General features: G+C 37.7%; 1 pseudogene; it reads right to left on the bottom strand.

The window, feature by feature from the left end:
* Positions 1-21532, bottom strand: part of LOC138156050 (proteasome subunit beta type-2 pseudogene) — a 28694-nt pseudogene extending 7162 nt beyond the window's left edge.
* Positions 21533-22240: the final 708 nt, after the last annotated feature.

Below are 22240 nucleotides of genomic sequence, written 5' to 3'. Positions count from 1 at the left end.
GCAGAGGACAACTGCAAGTAGCTGCAGAAAGAATGAAGTGGATAGGCCATAGCCAAAAGGTAGATCAACTGCAGATGTATCTGGTGACAAAAGGAAAGGCCAATGCTGTAAAGATCAATATTGCATAGGAAGCTGTAATGTAAGATCTATGAATTAGATGAACTCGATATGGTAAAGTGGGAAATGGAAAGGTCAGACATCAACAGCTTGAGTGCCCATGAACTTAAATGGATGGGAATGAGGTAATTTAATACTGTGGGCAAGAATCCACTAGAATAAATGGAGTAGCCCTTGTAGTCAATAAATGGGTAAAAAGTAGTACTGGTGTGAAGTCTCAAAAAATGACATATGTTTGAATCCAAGCAAACTATTCAATGTCATAGTAATATAAGTCTGATTAAGTAAGAAAGTAAATGAGATCCTGGGATATCTTAACACGAATGTACTGTATAGGAGCAAGGATGTAGCTAAAATGATGAAGGGCCCTAAGTTGTTCCATATTGTGGTAGTTAAGATTTGGGGTTGGGATTAGAAGGTTATAGCTTTTTACAATTATCAGAAGATGGCATGCTACACCAGAAAGGGTACTAGATTTGAAGGCCCTGTATTCAAATTCTGGTTTTGTTGTTTCCTATCTTTCTAACCCTGGGCCTCAGTTTCTTATTTGTAAAATATGTCAGACCAGATGACCTCTGAAGTCCCTTCTGTCTCTCAATCTATAACCCTAGCTGGAAGGCACTTTGATGACGCAAGGATCAGACTTGTTCTGACAAGTCTATGCTCCAACCACTAAAGCTGAAGAAGAGGCCAAAATTGATCAGTTCTAGGAAGACCTACAACCTCTTCCAGAAATTGCATCAAAAAAGATGACCCATTCATCATAGGGCATTTAAATGCCAAAGTAGGAAATCAACAAATAATTGAAATAACAGGCAAATTTTACCTTGGAGTACAAAATTAAGCAGGGCAGAGAGTCACAGAGTTTTATCAAGATAACTTGTTGGTTATAGCAAACATTTTTTTTCCAACAACCCAAAAGGTGACTTGTGACTACATGGACATCACCAGATGGTCCATACTGAAATCAGATAGATTATATACCTTGCTACCTCTTCTTAATCCCTTCTACTCCTGTTAAGTCCCTACCATTTTTGTCTTTTATCATGCTCATTTTTACATGAAAATTTCCCTTGATATCTCCTAATTTTCTTGAAGAGATCTTTTGTCTTTACCATTGTATTACGTTCTTCTATTTCTTTGCATTACTCATTTAAATAAACTTTCTTATTTCTCCTTGAACTAGAATTCTGCATTCAATTAGGTATACCTTTCCCTTTGTCTTACTCCTTTATTCAGCTATTTATAAAATCTCTTCAGACAGATGTTTATTTTCTTTCTATTCTTTTTCTCTGGGATATTTTTTTAAATTGCTACCTCCTGTACAAAATTAAGAATTTCTGTCTATAGTTCTTCAGGCATTCTATATACCAGATCTAATCCTCTAAATCTATTTATTACTTCCACTTAATATTCATAAAGAATTATTTTTAGGTGATATCTATCTGATCTGATGGTTTTCCCTACTTTTTTTTTCCATTTCAGTTTGCATTTTGCAATAAGAAGCTCATGATGTGAGCCATAGTCAGTTCCAGGTCTTATTTTAACTGATTAGAGAGATTCTTCACTTTTGACTGCAGAGTCCATCATGTAAAATGCCAGGCTTAACATCAAAAAACTAAGCTCAATACAACTGGTCCCATCAGTTTCTGGCAAATGGAGGGAAAAGAAATGAAAGCAGTATCAGATTCTATATTCTTGTCCTCAAAGATCACTTCAGATGGAGACTACAGTCATAAAATTAAAATACACTTGCTCCTTGGAAGGAAAGCTATAGCAAAAATGGACAACATACTAAAAAGCAAATAAATCACCTTCTGATAGGTTTATATAGTCAAAGTTATGATTTTTCCAGTAATAATGTATGGTATGAGAATTGGACTACATAGAAAGCTTAGTGCGACAGAATTGATGCTTTAGAATTGTGTTGCTAAAGAAGACTTTTGAAAGTTCCTTGAACAGCAAGGAGATCAAATCAGTCAATACTTAAAGAAATTAATTCAGACTACTCATTGGAAGGACAAATACAGAGACAAATATTTTGGTCACATAATGAGAAAATGGGACTCACTGGAAAAGATCCCAATGTTGGGAAATATTGAAGGCAAAAGGAAAAGAGGACAGCAGAGGATGAGATAAATATAGCATTATAGAAGCAATGAACATGAGCTCAGACAGACTTCTGGAGATAGTGGAGGATAGAAGGGCTTGCCATGCCTTCTATAGTCCATGGGGTCAAAAAGAATCAGACATGACTGAACAAATAAGTGAACAACTCCTAAGATGCCTCCTAGATCTAAATCTAATTAACTCATTGTCTTGTGCAAGACTACAGCTCAAAAGCCTTGAATATCTTCTCCACTGCCTACTAAAGTAAAATCTAATATTCTGTTTGACATGTTCCCTACCTTCCCATTTTTATCTACTATTACTTCCCTCCATATACCTTCACAAAGCCATTTCAGCATATTCTTTAACTGAAAAGGGACTAGATGATGTTCCCCAAATAAGCCCCACATTTTTTCTTATCTTATCTTATCTCTGCCTGGAATTTCACCACACCTGATATTCGCCTATGTAATAGGTTCCACTCAAAGTAGAATTCAAGTTTTATCTCCTCCATGAAGCTATCTCTAATGTCCAAATTCCTAAAGATCTCTTCCTCTTCTGAAGGCTGAATCTCATATTAAAACCTATGAAGGAGCAAATGAACTTTGTAGATGCCTCAAGGTAAAAGTGGCATAAAAAGGCAACAGCCATTTCTGTATCATTCATCATATATTTCTCACATGCTATTTTTATCATTGCTTATATTCTTATACATCTATTCTACACAACTACATCATGATCCCCATTTTTCAATCTTTTTTAAAATCTTACTCAATTTCCTCTACACTGTGTATAGCAAATGTTCAATAAATATTTTAGTGATTAATTTAAAATTTTAGCCTGTGGAAACATATGTATTCCTACTAAAGCCTTATGATATATTACATTTCATCAAGAAACCCACTTCCAAATGGAACGTGCAATTATATGGAAGAAGAGATTAGAGATAACCACCCTCATTTGTAATCTAAGCAGAGCAGTCATTTCTCTTTCTACCTTCTACTAGTCCATTTTCTTTTTTCTTTTTTTTTTAAGCAATCGGGGTTAAGTAACTTGCTCAAGGTTACACGGCCAGTTATTTCTGGGTGTGGTGCTGTCTGAGCCCTGGATTCGATCTCCAGGTCATCCTGACACTGGAGCCGGTGCTCTTACTTGCTGTGCTACCTGGCCACCCCTAGTCCATTTTCTTTATTCTCATCTTTGATTCTAAGATGAATAAGGGGTGTATGTGTTGAGATATCCTATTTAGCTACTAAAAATTTTACTTCTAATTAAATAATCAATTTTCTCTGAGAATCCAACTCAATTCATTAAATATTATTTATTTAATAAACTCAAGAAGCCTTTTTTTTTTTCAATGAGCTACTGGTATAATAAATCCCCATTTTATAGATGGGGAAACTAAAACTCAGAGAAATAAAATGACTTGCTCATAACCACATAGCTAGTAAGAGGCTGAATTAGGATTTGGACTGGAATTCTGACTACCAGACCAGGTGTGATTTTTGCCTTCCTCTAATCACAAAAAGGCACTGAGGAGACCAGATTTTTGTAAAGATAGATCAAATTAAAAGGTAATTGAGAAATGTTTAAAAAAAAATTAAAAATTGAGCATAATAATGTTAATTGGTGGTGTTCGTAGTTAATATGTAGCCTGCAAAAATCTGTTTCTATATTAATTTGACACTACTGGAGAAGGAAGCTAGAAAATAAATGGTAATTTTCACTGGTCATGTGACCTGACTAGACTGGAAAGGGTAGACCAAAATATCAGATAAACTAATTCAGGAAGTTCCCTTCTTTTCTCCCTAGACTTCAGCAAAGGGACTGTATTTCTGTATTCTTTTTGCACATCCACCCTGAGCAGGAAAAATCCTCAGGCTCTCTTCTCTCTCTCTGTCTCTGTCTCTCTTTCTGTCTCTGTCTCTCTGTCTCTGTCTCTCTCTCTCTGTCTCTCTGTCTCTGTCTCTTTCTGTCTCTCTGTCTCTGTTTCTGTCTCTGTCTCTCTCTTTCTCTGTCTCTGTGTCTCTCTCTGTCTCTGTCTCTCTTTTTCTAGAAAGACAGACAACTTCTAGGGTCTAAACTTTATATAGGCTATATACGATCATCCTGGTTTCCTGGTCCTGGAGGTTATATATTTTGAGGCTGTTGCTTTCTAGTGATAAGAATTCACATGCATTACCACATTTGTTTCTCATTTCTCTTCCCAACTTTCCCTACACTTCTCTTACTAGATTTTCAAAATCCTTCTTGAGCTCCTCCATGGCCTGTGACCAATTCATATTTTTCTTGTAGGCTTTTGATGCAGGCATCTTGACTTTGTTGTCTTCTTCTGCTTCTGTGTTTTGATCCTTTCTGTCCCCCAAAAAAGATTCTATGGTCCAATTGTTCTTCCTCTATTTGCTCATCTTGCCAGCCAGTTACTTGATTTTTGAGCTCTTTGCCATGGTAGTATTCTGCTTCCAGAAGGGAGAGAACTATGTCCCAAGTTGCCGGGTTTTTGCAGTGTTGTCAGAGCTGTTGTCAGAGTTATGAGGAGGATGCCCTCTCTACAGCCGCCACAAGTACTAGTACACTAGAGTTCCTCTCCCCAGGACCACCGTCCAAGACTGTGACCCAGATCCAAGCAGATAAAAGCAAGAGCGATTACCCTCTGAATAGTCACTTAGTCCCCCTATGATCTGCAGGCCCAGAGATTCAGAGGCAGCCACGTGGTAGTAGCTGTAGCCGCCATGTCTCCACCACCTCTTGCCCCGGGAGCAGGTGCCAGATTGGGCTCTTCCCTCACCCACTTCCAACAGAGTTCCCTACTGACATTTTGCTTTTTCTTTGGCATTTATGGGTTGGAAAGTCTGAAAACTGCCGCAGCTGTTGTTGATTCACTCTCCTGAAGTCTGCTCTGGCCAATTTGGGACATGAGTCTGGGTTGGTGTGGCTCACATGGGACTGGCCTGTGCAATAGACCCTTCCTGTCGGCCTGGCAGGCTTCCTTCAGTGAGAGATTTGTTTCTCTCTGTCACTTTGTGGGTTCCGTAGCTCTAAAATTTTCTTAGAGTCATTTTTTACAGGTATTGGAGGTGGTTGGAGCAGGAACTCTAACAAGTTTCTGCTTTTACTCTGCCATCTTGGCTCCACCCCACCACATTTGTTTCTCACAACAATGTTATAAGGTATAACATCCACAGACATTACACATATCTGTATTGTATGTATCATTCCAATCTCCAAATAAACATCCAAGTTTATTGCATATACTATTTATTAACAGTGTAAGCAAGATGCAGGTATGTAATGGTAATGTAATTTTAATTTGAAGATTCTTTTGTGTTGACAAAAGTAGCAGGCACTTAGCAATTGATCAAGCCTCCATTGGGGAAACAGAAGGTATGAAATCCTGTCTCCTGTTATTGATGTAACGGGAAGGGGTTGGCTGAAACAGAAGTAGCTAATGCTGTATGTATATAAGAAAAGCCCCAGAGAGGCACAGTCAGAATTTCTTGGGACCAGCATCTGGTGGCAGAGCAGCTACAGAAGAGAGAATGGAGAACTGAGCCAGAATTTCCCAAGAACTTGTGGTAGTGGAGCTTCTTCTGAACAGGAGCCCAAGGAGCCAGGAGCCTGGAGCCAGGAACCCAGAGCCCAGGAGCCAGGAGCCAGGAGCCAAGAGCTAGGAGCCAGGAGCCCAGATGACTGAGGAAGCATGACTGGGATGCTGAGACTTTGTTTGTTTGTGGCTTGGTTGAGCCTTGAATTCCCTAGAGAAGAAATTGTGAAGGATTTGACATGGACCAGACACATTATCTCTGAAAAAATGTTGCAGTCACCTTTATCCATCAGTACTTCTGTTAACTTCTCAATTCTAAAAAAAAGTTCCTCAATTCCTTTCTCTTAGGATACCAATTAAAGTCTTTTCTCACAAATTCTCTTCTTTGAAATATAAAGGATTAATCTAGTTCTCTCAAAAAATAAGTTCTCTTCATAAAAATGGAAAAAGGATCCACATGTACAAAGATATTTATAGCAGCTCTTTTTGTGGTGTCCAAGAACTAGAAATCAAGGGGATGCCCATCAATTGGGGAATGGCTACAGAAGTTGAAGTATATGAATGTAATGGAATACTATTGTATAATAAGAAATGATTAAAAGGCAAACTTCAGAGAAACCTGAGAAGACTTACATGAACTGATGCTGAGTGAGGGGAGCAGAACCAGGAGAACACTGTGCACAGTAACAGCCACAGTGTGTGAGGACTGATTTTGATAGACCTAGCCTTCCTCAGCAATGTAAGAACCTAAAACCATTTCAAAGGACACACAAAGGAAAATGCTAGTCACATTCAGAGAAAGAACTATGGAGTCAGAATGCAGAATAAAGCAGACTATTTTCTTTTTTGTTTTATTTTTTTTCTTTCTTGTGTTTTTTTCCACTCATTATAATTCTTCTATACAACATAACTAATGTTAAAATGTGTTGAATGGGAATATATGTGTAGAGCCATATCAGATTGCATGCCATCTTGGGAAAAGAGGGGTGAAGGAGGGAGGGGGAGAAAATTTAAAACTTACGGATGTGAATGTTGAAAACTAAAAATAATTTAATAAAAATCTTAAAACCTCACAAATAAATGCAAAAAAGTAAAAATATCAAATTAATCATTTTCAAACAACACAATAAAACCTACATTAAATTAAGAAATTTTAAAAGAAAGAAGTTTTCTTAGTCTTTTTATCTTTCCTTTTTTTATCATAATTAAGTTTCTCCAGAAAACAATAGTTAAATTCTCACAGACTCCTCATAAAATGAGCTAAACTGTCACTGCCCAAGATTTCATTGCATCTTGGTACAATACAATACAATACAAGATACAATAAAATATCTATAGTCTCTTCTGGAAAGACTATTGAATCTGGTTTTAAAAGTATAAAGATTTTACTACCTCCAGTCTATAGACATCAATACAACCACTTGTAATAAGATGGTGCTGTATCTCACTGAGCTGGAGAAGATATATATTAAGGCTCAAACTCCAAAGCACTTGGCTAAATAATTGAAAAAACCGTAATGTCTGGATTCTTAAACCTACTTTTTCAATCATTTGTAAGGTGATATTCTTTCTCTTGCTTTCGACCTTTAGAAAATTAGAACTGGAAGTAACTTTAAAGACTAGTTATCCCTTCATGGTACAATGGAAAGATGACAAGATTTTAAGTTAGGGAACCAGGGTTCATATCCTGATTCCTCTATTTATTATCTTGTGACTTTCAGCAAGTCACTTAATGTCTCTGGGCCTCAGTTTCCACATCTATAAAATGAGTACGTTTTATTACATGATTTCCAAGGTCCCTTCTAGCTAAACATCTGTGATATTTTGATAACAGGTACTTGATAAATGTTGATTGATTGTTAAAAGAGAAGAAAAAATTGAGATGTAGGAACAAATAAAGAGGTAATGCCAGTAATTATGAGCAATGTATCAGTCTCTCTCCCACTGTTAAACCATGACTAGTAAGCACATAAAAACTTAGAGAAGTATGACTTCTTTCCTCATGATCTTCATAGCCTTATCCATTTTGTGGTTGCAGATCAACTACAGAGTTGGTTGTCCTGGAAGGAGGGAGAGAAAGGGGACAAAGTAAGAAATCAGCAAGTTAGTGTGGCTTCACTGGTCTGATGTTTCTGTACAGTTTGTCTTTGTATTATCTCTGTTTCCATTCCAAAGGAATTTGTTTTCATGTTCTCAGGGAAATCTTGTGCCTTGAACTCTGCCGCAAAGTTGCCTAAAGTCTGGAGCATTGAGACTATAGAATTGTTTGGTGTTGGCTAAATCTGTGTCACATAGTCAGCAACAGGTATGTGCTTAACCATACATTTTCACCCCTTTCCTATTTTCTTATATGGGTCCCTGTTGGTTGTGGGAATTTAGCATGTTGAGGTCACAGGAGCCAAGATTTTTCAGGCAATCCCCAAGAATATAGGGCACAGTTAAGAAGGTGCTGTTGAGGATTCCGAAGTCATTGGCTTCAAGGCATAGATTTATCACCACCAAGCCCTTCAAGGGGCTCAGTACCCAGGTCTTTGAGTAATTTTCAAGTGACCCAGTACACAGGGATTTCATAGGCACCCACAACAAGGGGGAATGCAGACAATCAAAGATCACTCAGAAATAGCAGACTCCCAAAGTCACACTGGTATTCTGCAAAAAGGTCACACTTGACCCAATACGTCTCCCTCCTTCCACAACAAATAGTAAAGCAACAGCAGCAGAATGAGCCACCATCTTCTGTTGTTTCTACTTCCAGTTGTTGCCTGAAGGCAGCTCTGGAAAAGGTGGTTCAGTCTCAGAACTAGGGCCCACAGTTGCCTCTTACAGCTACCCCTATAACTCCACTTCTAGATTGTAGTAAAATCCTGACATAATCTAGTTCAATTTCCTCACATTAAGCAAGGAAACAGTGGACCCAGAAGATAAATGGACTTGCCTAAAGTTACACAGGAAATAAGTAACAGACCTAGCTACAAATAGACAAATACTGAAAGACACTGTCTTTAATGTAACACTCCTACTGCTGTTCTTCTAGATTATAATAGTGCCCAACCTTTGAGCCAAGGGCTATGGAAGGTTGTAAAATTATTGCCAAGGTGTCTGCTGTGGGGTCTGTAAACCCATATGCCCACTAACAACTGTCAATTTGATTTTTATTTAGTTCCAGCAAAATACACAGTGTGACAGCTTAATAAATAAGCAAGTATACCTTCTGTAGTCTAAATAATGTCTCACACGTGTATTATTATTTTTCAAATTTATGCAGATTATATTGTGATTATTAGAATGCAAATTCTTTTTAAAAGGTTGTTGAATTCACAGTAACTTTTTTGACATAATGCATTTTTCCCAAAGGATATTAATCATGCAACTACTATGATGTGGGAGATCCTGAATTTCATTGTTATTTTTGTTGTTGCTGCTGCTGTTGTTGTTGTTAAAATGATGATCTCATTCTCCATACAGGAAACCACTTCTCAGGATCAAAAGACCAGAAGGACCTTACACTTGACTAGGAAGAAGAGGTTCTGAAAAATGATCACAAATTGGGGAAGCATCAAAAGATCAAATGAGATAATAAATGTGCAACACCATCCCAAAGCATCTTGAGGTAATATTTAAACAGCCAACACTCTAACTCCTTCATGGCTGTGTACAGGTGACAGCTTTTGAAGGCTCAGCATTCTCTAGCTTTCCAATAGCTAGACAGACCGTTACACCACACAGCACAGCCTGACCGTGGGAGGAGGCAGATGATGTACCTTCTGTGCATTTTTTCTCTGCCTCTGTCCCTACACACAGATAAGGACGATGCTCAGGAAGAATAGCAGTGATCACCAAAATATTTCTTTCATGTAAATAGATAGCGCTTCTCCCCTGTAATGCTGCTCCTGAGTACTAGGAGGAGTCAATCTTTTGTTTCATTCTTTTCCTTGATCTTACCTATGGATGATCATTTGGCATATTGGAGCTCTTTGTTCACTATCATATCTCATGTAATAGGCATCAAAAAATAGAACATGTCAAGGTATGATCCTTTACTCCAAGGAGTTGGTTTTTTTTTTCTAAAATAAGCAGAGAATCATAGCTCTGGAGGTCCCTCCACTCCCTTCTCTATTATTCCCTTCTCTTTCCCAGGAGGAAAGGTAACTATGTCTCCCTGTGTGACCTGGTGGAACAACAAATGATTCTGTAAAAAAAAAACAATCTCTTCTTCCACATTATACTGGCTCAGTGCTGGTCCCCTGCCTTTTCTGGAATCATTGTATTTGCATGTGTTCAGGTCTGCCTCAAGGTGTTCCTCTCTCTTTTTTTCTTTAGGCCAGTCTACCATCTTGTGTCTTGAAGAATAAGTTGGTACTAGGAGTGGCCAGGTAGCACAGCGAGTAAGAGCACCAGCCCCAGGGTCAGGATGACCTGGGGATCAAATCTGGGCTCAGACACTTAGCACCCACCCAGAAACACCTGGCCGTGTAACCTTGAGCAAGTTACTTAGCCCCAATTGCTTAAAAAAAAAAGAAGTTGGTACTTTCAGATCATTCCATCAGTCTTCCCTTAATGTTCTACTAGAAGAGGCGAACTTCAATACCTTCTCCCTTATTTACTTTTTACAGCATATACACTTGAGACACAAACTTGTATTAAAAGTTTCACCTACTGAGAGCTTTTCCTCACCTTTTTAAACATGATTCTCTCTCCCTTCCTTTTCAATCACCCAAACTCCAACCCCATAGTCATGTTTCCTCTGAGAAACCCATTGCTTAGCTTCTCCCTCTCTCCATTAAACCTTGACTCAAGATTCTAGTCACCATTGTAGCAATTAAGAGAGGTGAAAACCAGGTTCGGGGAAGATACATCAAACTGAGTTCCAATCAGAGCAGAAGATGTGTAGTGTGAGTCAACATAAACTGAACATTTACCCCACCCCACCCCCAATCAACAAGCATTTATTAGGCACTTATGTTCTAGGAACTGGGCTAAGTGCTAGATATACAAAGAAAGGCTTTGAATTAGCTATTAAGATAGAAAGAAGTATGAATGGCATATTGGTGCAGAAACATATCTTCGTATATGGATTCAGCGCATCAAACAAAAAAATATAGCTCTGGGAAATAACAACATAACTTTCAAGGTTTAAAGATACCAATCTTTAGTTTCTCATAAAGAGTTAATCCCCAATTCAAAGTCCTCCCTAAGTGGTTCATGGAAACAAATTCTAGGTTGGGGTTAAAGATAAATTGAAGACTTGATGTGAGATTAGCGATGAATTTGGGGAAACGTAAGATTAGAAGTAAGGGAAAATACAGTGTGAATTTTAAATTAAGTATCACCAATGACCCATGTTGCAGAGTCAGGACATATTTTTGCATGTTTTATGCACACATATGCTTATTATATAATATGATTGCTCTGACCTTGCACTTTGGGGGCCAGGCCTAATATATTTTGCTGCTACTAGAGTTAAATGAGAGAATATTTACAAAGCATTTAGACTGTGCCTGGCATACAGTAGGGCTTAACAAATGCTCATTCCTTTCTCTTTCCCTTACTTGGTTCTTCAGTACCTTGAAGATGTTAGCAAGTCTATTTTCTCTGTCACAGGCTCTAGCTCCTATTTATTGTGTTCCCCCTAGTTTGGGGGAGTTCATTGAGTAGCATTTCCTTTTACCACTTAACACTGGTTTAGGTTTTACAAAGGGATACTTACTTCAGAGATATAGCAAAAGCAAACATACAAACATTTTCCTTTCTTATAGTCCCACACACAGCACCTCAGCTTAAGGGAGTGGGAACTCAGTCAATAAACATTAAGTTTCCACAATTGTAGAGCATTGTGCTTAGTGCTAGGGAGACAAAAGGAGACAATCCTTGTTTTCAAAGAGCTCACAATCTAATGGAGAAACTATCTCATTCTATCCTCACAACAGTCATGGGAGATAACTGCTATTATTATCCTCATTTTTACAGATAAGAAAATTGAGCCTGGGAGAGATTAAGTGACTTACCCAAAGTCACACAGCTAGTGAGAGTCTTATGTGTGTGGTTTGTCCTTCATTCTCAAAATTGCAAAAAGTCCCTACTTTGCTCAGTCAGGCATTACTAACGGTACAGAGAGCTACCCAGCCAACAGAAAAAGGATGCTCCAAAACACATGGTAGGCCAATGCAGAAGGCTGAGTTTTCTAGTCTTCTGGAAGCGGGTGTCAAAGAATATTCCATGTGGGTGATGCCATCTTAGGTGGTCTAGGCATATGCCAAGCTCTCATTACATGTAGATAATCTGTCTGTGTGTATATACACATGTATTCATGCACACATATGTTTACATACATATATCAACTAATCAATCAAAATAAATTAAATATCTACTATGTGCCAGACACTGTGGTAGACACTGAGAAGACAAGTACTAAGAATAAAACAAACAGCCCCTATGCTGAAGGAGCTTATATTCTAAGAGGGGAAAACAGATACATATATAAATATTTATAACAATGATAAAATGAATAAATAATAAAAACAAGGTGATTAAACATAAGGCACTTTGGGAGAGAGTACTGGGCAGTTGTAGAGGTGAGAAAAGGCTTCACACAGAAGGTAATACTTGAGTAAACTCTTAAAGAAAAAGAGGGTCTCTTTGAGATGGAGGGGAGGAGACAGATGGACAGTAAAAAAGTATGGAGACAGATGATGGAGTGTGATATGAAGAACAGAAAGTTATTTGGGCTGGATCTCAGAGTGTGAGATTTTTTACAGTCCCCCTTAATGCTCCTATCTTCCTGCTGCGATTATATCAAATTTATCATATTTTGTATGTATGTATATGTGTATTCATATATGTATGTACATGTATGTATATGCATGTGTATGCATCTATATGTGTATATACATACATATCCATGTATGCTCATGTACATATATACACATGTGTATTTTGCCTATTCTTATGTGCATATATCTGTACATGTACATATATATATTGTGTATATGGTTTTTTCATATTTTCTCTCTCATTAGACTGTTAACTCCTTGAGGTAGTTTTTGCTTTCCTCTATGTCCTTCATGGCATGCTTAATACAGTGCCTCACACATAATGGACACTCCATAAGCACTTGTTGATTTGGTAGGGGGAGTGATATCCAATGACATTGGAAAGATGGGATGAGGCTAAGTTGTTTATGGCTTTAAAAGTTAAAATAAGGGGCAGCTAAGTGGAACAGTGAATAGAGCACTAGCCCTGAAGTCATGAGGACCTGAGTTCAAATCCAGATTCAGATACTTAACACTTACTAGCTGTGTGACCTTGGGCAAATCACTTAACCCCAATTGCCTGCCTTCCCCCCTGCAAAAAAAAAAGACAAAAAAAAAGTCAAAAGAAAAAAATTTATATTTTATCCTGAGACAATGAATGGGAGAGTCACATGCTCAGAACTGTGCTTTAGGAAAATTACTTTGGAGTTAGCATTTGGGACTCATGAATTAGGATGGTGAGAGAGTTGAGGTAAAAAGATCAATCAGGAGACTGTTGCAATAATCTAAGTACAAGGTGATGAGGGTCTGACCTGAAGTGATGACTGTGTTCATAGAAAAAAAAAAATAAGTAAGAGGCAATGTGGCCTGGTGCAGTGATATCAAACACAAATAGAAATGTATTCCTGTGGGCCACATATTGACTTAGAAAATCAGAAATTAACATTACTTATGATGTAGTATATTTTATTTATTTTATTAAACATTTCTCAATTACATTTTAGTTTGATTTTGGCAACACTTGGGAGTTTTACAATGTATGACCGTGAAGTCAAAAAGACCTGGGTCAAAGTCCTACATCTAACCCACATTAGCCATGTGGCATTGGGCAAAACAGACACTTACTAGCTGTGTGACCCTGGGCAATCACGGAAAGTTGTTGCTATGAATCAGCGGATGGTGTTTTCAGACTGAGAATTTCCCACAATAATAAAATCAGAGGTCTAGACCATTAAAATAGCCATATTGTGCCCAAAACTTATTAGAAGTTGTCAACTAAAAAAAAAACACAATTCTGGTGGATCCTCAGCTTCCTTCCCTACATACTCTCATGTGTGTTCCCAGCCTGTTTCCACACTATAGAAAAGAATGTGAGAATAATATTAATCTGGATAAGTTGAGGAAATTGGTTTTGCCAGCATACCATGTATATGTTAATGATGATTCATAGGGTATATTGTTGTTTGGTTGTGTTTCAGTCATGTCTTACTCTTTATGACCTCATTTTGTCTTTTCTTGGCAAAGATACTAGAGATGTTTTTCATTTCCTTCTCCAGTTCATTTCACAAATGAGGAACTGAGGCAAACAGGGTTCAGTGACTTGCCTAGGTTCACATCTCTAGTAAGTATCTGAGGTCAGATTTGTACTCCTGAAGATGTCTTCCTGGACTCCAGGCTCAGTGCTCCATTCACTACATCACCTGGCTGTCTTTAGCTGCATACAGTATGCCAGACTTGTATTCATCTAGTCCCTCTGAGAAATCCATGTGTATTCAAAATACATGTTAAGAAATATCTATAGTAGTAGTCATTGGAAAAAATGTTTCCCAAACTATGTCCTTCTCCTTCCTAAGAGTAAGATGATCCTATTGGAAAACCTTGCTAATTCTTTCAGGATCAAGGAACATCATTTACCCAGAGGGGTAGTTGGAAGAGTGTCAAAGATAGAAACATTAGATTGTCTACTGCTAGACAAACAATTGTTTCCCCCAAGAGAAGCACTAGCAGTGGCAGGGAGCTGTCCATGGCTGAAAGTAATTGAGAAGATCAAAAGATGTGAGGTTAGGTCCAAATTCTTAGGCTTGAAAAGACAACTGGCATAGTCACCATGGTGACTGAGTCAAATTAGAAAACATATGGCTCCATATTAACTCCAAGATAATATATAAAATACTTTATTTGCCTTTTTAATCATAACCTGACCTCTTTTATCATTATAGTCTTCTTACCCATTAGTCCTTTCTATATACCCTACCATATAATGACCTGGCCTCTTATTGTTCTTCTCTGCCTCTTGGTTTCCTTGGCTTTCATCAAGTCTCAGCTTAAGTCTCATTTTCTATAAGAAATCTTTCTTAATCCAACCTTTATGTTAGCACCTTCTGTGCTTACCTCTGATTTATTCTCCTCTCTCTCTCTCTGTTTCTGTCTCCTCTCTCTTTCTCTCTCTTTAGATAGAGATCTAGATAGATACATACATGCATGCATGAATACATACAAAATGTATGTGATATATATAGAATAAATGTTTTCCCCAGAACTTATTTATTGTTTTGGTTTTCAACATTCATTTCTATAAGATTTTGAATTCCAAATTTTCTCCCCATCTCTCCTCTACCCCCCACCCCAAGAAGGCATGCATACTGATGTCTCCTTTGCCCAGTCTGCCCTCCTTTCTATCCTTCATATCCCCCTTTCTTACTACCCTCCCCTTACTTTCTTGAATGGCAAGATAAATATCTATACCCCATTACCTGCATGTCATATTCCCCGGTTACATGTAAAAACAATTTTTTTTAACATTTGTTTTTTTTTTAATTTTGAGTTTCAGATTCTCTCCCTTCTTCCCTCCTCACCCACCCCCATTTAGAAGACAAGCAATTCTATATAGGTGATACGTGTGTACTTGCGCAAAACATTTCCATAGTCATATTATGAAAGATGGCATTTCCCTCTATCCTATCTCACCACCCATTTATTCTATTTTCTCCTATGACCCTGTCCCTTTTAAAAAGTGTTTGCTTCTGACTATCCCCTCCCCCAATCTTCCCCTCCTTCTATCATCCCCCCTTCCTATCTCCTTCCCTTCTACTTTCCTGTAGAGTAAGATACCCAAATGAGTGCTTATGTTATTTCCTCCTTAAGTCAAATCCAATGAGAGTAAGGCTAATGCTTTCCCTTTCACCTCCCTGCTCTTCCCCTCCTTTGTAACAGTTTTCTCTTGACTCTTTTATGTGAGATGGTTTGCCCTATTCTATCTCTCCCTTTCTCCTTCTCCCAATATATTCCTCTCTCACCTCTTAATTTTATCTTTTAGATATCATCCTTTCATATTCAACTCACCCTGTTCCCTCAGTCTATATAAACATATATATTCCCTTCAACTACCCTAATACTGAGAAAAGTGTCATGAGTTACAAATATCATCTTTCCATATAGAAATGTAAACAGTTCAACTTTAACAAGTCCTTTAGGAGTTCTCTTTCCTGTTTACCTTTTCATGCTTTTTTTCATTCTTATATTTGAAAATCAAATTTTATGTTCAGCTTTGGACTTTTCATCAAAATGCTTGAAAGTCTTCTATTTCATTGAATATCTATTTTTCCCCTGAAGGATTATACTCAGTTTTTCTGGGTGGTTGATTCTTGGTTTTAATCCTAGCTCCCTTGAACTCCAGAATATCATATTCCAAGTCCTCCAATTCTTTAATGTAGAGGCTGCTAGATCTTGTGTTATCCTAATTGTGTTTCCACAATACTCAAATTGTTTCTTCCTGACTGTAATATTTTCTCCTTCACCTGGGAACTCTGGAATTTGGCTATAATATTCCTAGGAGTTTTCTTTTGGGGATCTTTTTCAATAGGTAATTGGCGGATTCTTTCAATCTCTAAAATATCTAGAACATCAGGGCAGTTTTCCTTGACAATTTCTTGAAAGATGACGTTTAGGCTCTTTTTTGGATCATGGCTTTCAGGTAGTCTAATAAATTTTAAAATGCCTCTCCTGGATCTGTTTTCCAGGTCAATGGTTTTTCCAATGAGATATTTCACATTGTCATCTATTTTTTCATTCTTTTGTATTTGTTTTATAATATCATGAATTTTCATAAAGTCATTAGCTTTTATTTGTTCCATTCTAATTTTGAAGGAAATATTTTCTTCAGTGAGCTTTAGGGTGTCCTTTTTCCTTTTGGCCAGTTCTGCTTGTTAAGGCATTCTTCTCCTCATTAATTTCTGAACCTCTTTTGCCATTTTGGTTAGTCTATTTTTTAAGGTGTTATTTTCTTCAGTATTTTGGGGGTCTCCTTTAGTAAGCTGTTGACTCATTTTTCATGATTTTCTGGCATCACTCTCTTTTCTCTTTCCAATTGTTCCTCTACTTCTCTTACTTGATTTTCAAAATCCTTTTTGAAATCCTGCATGGTCTGTGATTAATTCATATTTTTCTTAGAGGCTTTTGAAGCATGAGTTTTGACTTTGTTGTGTTCTTCTGGTTGCATGTTTTGATCTTCTTTGTCATCAAAATAAGATTTTATAGTCTGATTTTTTTCTCTCTGTTTGCTCGTTTTCCCAGTTAATTACTTGACTTTTGAGCTCTTTGCCAAGGTAGGACTATGATTCCAGAGTGGAGAGTACTCTGTTCTAAATTTCTAAGGTTTTGACCAGTTATTGTCAGAGTTACTTCTAGACACCTGTAAATTTTCAGTTCTTTTTCTTTTTTTGGAGGGGGGAGGGCAGGGAAATTTGGGTTAAGTGACTTGCCCAAGATCATATGGCTAGTAAGTGGTAAGTGTCTGTGGTCAGATTTGAAAACAGGTCCTCCTGACTCCAGGCCTGGTGTTCTATTCACTGCACCACCTAGCTGCCCCAATTTTCAGTTCTTCTAAGGTGATATGATCAAAAGAGAGGTGTTTACTCCTCTCCTGGCCTGTGATCCACTCTGTGATGACCACAAGCACTCTTTTCTCCCTCAGAACTGTGAGGAGGACTCCCTCTCCACAGCTGCCACAAACTCTGGCACACCAGCCCTCCTCCTTACCCCAGGACTGCCACTCAAAACTGTGACCCAGATCCAGTCAGGGCAAAGCAAAATAATCCTGCTTCAGAGCCATCAAAGAGATCCCTACAATTGCCCTAAGATCAGCCACTTAATCCCCCCATCATCTGTGGGCCTGGAGCTCCAGAAGCAGCCACTGCTGCTTCTGCTGCCACCACCATCACCACCCTAGGGCTGGGGCCAGACCATGCTCTTCTCTCACCCAGGTCCAACACAGTTTCCCCACTGACCTGCTACTTTGTCTTTGGCATTTGTGGGTTGAGAAGTCTGAAAACTTCCACAACTTCCAGTGATTCAGTCCCCTGAGGCCTGCTCTGGTCTGGTCTGTGCCACATGGGCCATGTAGGACTCTGCTCCACTCCCACCCAGATGCAATAGAGCCTTCCTGTCAACCTTCCAGGCTGTCTTCAGCTGGAGATGTGTTTCACTCTGGAATTTTGTGGGTTCTGTAGCTCTAGAATTTGTTTAGAGTCATTTTTATAGGTATTTGAAGGTGTTTGGGGGAAGAGCTCAAGCAAGTTCCTGTTTCTACCCTGCCATCTTTGCCCCGCCCACTAACATAAATATGTTATAGATAAATGATACATAGATAGTTTATGTAGAGTCATTTACATAGTGTACCAATTAGATTGTGAGGTCCTTGCAATCAAAGTCCAAAAAAATTAACTTTTGCCTTTCTTTGTATTTCTGGCATTTAGCAAGGTGCTAGGCACATATTAAGTCCTTAATAAATGCTTCTGGGCTTGACTTGACTTACAGAATAAAATACACACAATAATTACAAAAATGTAAAGGAAAATAATTTGACTTTGATATCTCCCTTACCTCTAAATCTATGACATTATGAGCATTAAAAGAACTAAGAGATCAGATCAACACAATGGTCAATTCTGAATCTAGAGAACTAATGATGAAACATATTCCTCTTTATATAGAAACATGTTGAATACAGGTATAGAATGAGGCATGCATTGTCTGAAATGGTCAACTTGTTGGTCTATTTTGTTTTCTAAGGGGAACAGGCAGTCAAGTCATAAAGACATCAACACAAATACAAAAGACATTAATAAAATCTGAAAAGAGAATTGTAACAAGAAAATTATGCAGAAACGCTGAAAGATCATATTACCAAAGAATGCACATCATTTGCCTGAAACAAGTGCAAAAGCAAATATACCTCTTGGTTTGACTACAATCTGAACAGACTTCTATTTTCAGGGACTCTCAACAAGTATTTGATCATGCATTCTTGTTTCACTTCTACATTGCTGACACATTCTTCCGAATCTTACATGCTACACCTGCCTTTAGCCCCTTTCACTTTGTTGCTTTGTAAATAAATGACCCAATGCCTTTGAATAATACTGTGCATGACAAAAAAAAAGAATAATGCCAGTATATATACTTTACAATATGTACTCCTTGGACCTCATAACCCTGGACTGCTAAGCTCCGTTGTCATGGTGGAATTCTAGTTGTTAAAATAATTTACTTTGACATCACTCATTAATTAGCAATCCACAGGATGGAGGGAAGAATTGAGCACATTGAAGTACTGAAATATTTGGTTTCAAGCATGGTTCCTTAAAACAATAATACTTTTATAGCAGACTAATTCCTCACAAAACAGATATTAAGTTGCTTTCCTAGCTGTATTATCTTAAAAATCAGTTCCACATGTTATTCAATCTATGATTTATGATTTCTGAAATAAAATGACCCTATGACTTTGGCATTCTTGGCCACTGGTGGAAATGTGTCTGACCTCAATTCTACCAATCTACAGACCAAGAAAGTTTTGTCTTTCTGTACCCTCAGCATCATCCTCTCTTTGCTCAAGAGTAGGAATATGAGGTGGGGTGGGAGGTAAAATAATTTTCTTTTTATGCAACCTTTCACCCAACAAACTCAAAGTACTTTATGAGTTTACATAATGAAGCTGAAGTGGAATTGTTGCAAAATCAGACCCACTTAAACACCAAGTTCAAAGAGTCTCCATTTGTTGATGACTCATTCTGGCTCCCACCACCCAGAATTCAGTGATGTTGATAGTAATCAGGATGGAAAAGAACCACTCCCACAAGTACATAAATCCATCATAATAGGAGAAAATGGAGTATGAGATGTCTGTCTATCAAGGCAGTTCAGATTATTGACTAAGAGCTCTGGGTTATAATCTTGACTCTGCTACTAATTATTTGGGTAACCTTGCCCAAGTCACTTCCCTTCTGTAGGCCTCAGTTTCTTTTTCTGTAAAATGGAGGGACTGCTCTAAATTAGTGTTATTAACATTTTTTGTGTATTTGTCATATACCCTTTTTGGCAGTCTGTTGAAGTTTATGGACACCCTCTCAGAATAATGTTTTTAATCAATTGAAGGAAGTGCTCATTTTCAGTTTGAGGTTAATAAAAATAAATACATATTTTTTTCCCACCTAAGTTCATAGGCTTCCTAAAATCTATCCACATAGGCCTGGGTTCAAATTTTACTTCGCACTCTTATTAGCTCTGTGACAAATGTTCAATTCATTTAATTTTCTTGACCCTTCCTGTCCTCATTGGTTACGTGGGAATAATAATAACTATAGGATCATGGAATGAAGTTATCCAAACACCTAAAAGTAACAAAAAACCTCAAACTTTGAAAAATCAAAATCACAAACCTAGACCCCAGATTAAAAATGTCTGGATTAGGTCATCACAAATGTCTCTTTCAGCTGTTATCATTCTGAATTTCATGATCCTAATAATGAGAGAGAAGATAGAACATAAGTATCCTGGTAATGTTTAACAACTGGCTCTCCAGAAAAACAAAATGCACTCCCAACACACTTTGAAATTTAATCTGAATTACTAGCATTTTCTCCATCACTTTCTTAAGTCTAGATAATCAACAAAAGAGTAAATCAAGTCTTGATTTACATGTAGTATTTGCCAATTCCCAAAATGTAAATGTTCACATTGAAAATTGAAAAATCATGTCTCAAGAGCCAGTCTGAGCTATCTCCATCCTACCCATGAGTAGAATTGTAAATAATGAGAGAACAACTTTAAAAGTAACTCTTACACCTTAAAACAAAGAAGAAGAAAAATAGAATAGCAAATGTATTCAGAATTTCTGGAAAGTACACTTTAATAAGGAATACCCATCTTAAAACTAAAAGAGTCCATTCCTAGGCTGTTAGTCCTACTCTCAGGAAAATAGATTTCAAAAATTCCCTTTAATAATTCATAACTATATCTAATAACCCTTGTATTAATCCCATCACCATTACTACCCATCAACAATAATAATCAACACTGGCATAGTGCATCTATGATTTGCAAAGCACTTTAAAACTTGCCTTATATGATCCTCAGAGTAACTCTTTGGGGTAAGCTACAGCTTAGGGTTAAGCTACAGTTATTAGGATCCCCATTTTACAGATAAGAAAAGTGAAAGTAAAAGAGGTTAAGCAGCTTATTCATAGTTGCCCAGTATCTTATGAAAAATTCAAATGCAGGTCTTGCTGACTCTGAATCTATCCATCAATGAATTAATAAATATTTATTAATGCTTATTACACTATGTGACACTACTTTTTATCCTATTAGGTCATCTATTTGATCAACTTTCAGGAAGCCAACCAAAGCCTAGAGCTTGGGAGAGAAAAGATTATACACAGTCCTAATCATTAGTAAATTGTAGCCAGAGCCCTAGATCTGATACTCAACTCTGATAGTAACTGAGTGATAAAGGTAGCTAGTCCCAATGTGCTGTCTATGTAAGCTTCTCTGGGCCTGCCCTGAAGGTATTTACTTAACTTAACCTTTGAGATTTTTCTCCTGAGCTTCATGCCATTCTGCACTGACCTTGCAACAGAGTCCTTGTCCTCATTCCCAAAGTCTTCACTGATTCCAACTCCAGGGCAGGATGTCTGAAAGCTTTTGCTAATTGGTTCCTGTTCTTGGTTGTCATAGTTTCAATATATCCTCATGGCTGGCTGCCCTGGTGCATGAGCTGTGGAAACAGGCAGCCTTTTCAGAGACAGATTAAATGAATAAAGTCCTGGCTAAAACATTTTCCCAGAAGGAATAATCTCATCTCTCCCCAGAACATATTTGTGTTACAACAAAATTGTCTTCCTCTTTCAATATCAAGAGGTAGAATTAAGTTTTCTATTGTTGTTTGCAAGACATTGAATAGAACTGACCATTGCCAGAAGAGACCTTAGAGGCTATCTAGCCCAACCTCTCTCCACAGAATTTTATAGATGAGGAAACTGTACAAGAGAGGTCAAGTGCCTTGCCCAAAGTCAACGTCAGAGGTATGATTTGAAAACAGGTCCTCTGAGGACAGAACCAGTCATCTTTACACTATATCATGCTGCTACTGTCACTCCCTTTTCTATGCATGGAAAATGCATCCGGGTTATCTAGGGTTATATCAGAGGAACACAAGCTTAAGTAGATCCTAATATGTTGTAAAAGCTTTAAGTGTGAACCCAGTGATAACGTCTAAAGTCCAGTCTAGCCAAATGCAGAAAATCTCATTAATCAATCAACAGTTATTGAGTGCTAATGAGTTGCCAAGAAATGTGTCAGGCATCATGGATAAAAAGACAAAAATAAATAATATATACTTAAAGGAGATCACATTCTACCGGAAGACAACAAGTACATATAA

This window comes from Petaurus breviceps, unplaced genomic scaffold (genome assembly GCF_028583685.1).
Source record: "Petaurus breviceps papuanus isolate PSGF00001 unplaced genomic scaffold, PetGlider_PUasm1.0 98, whole genome shotgun sequence".
Classification (NCBI taxonomy): Eukaryota; Metazoa; Chordata; class Mammalia; order Diprotodontia; family Petauridae; genus Petaurus; species Petaurus breviceps.
This window is presented reverse-complemented; position numbering and strand designations above follow the sequence as displayed.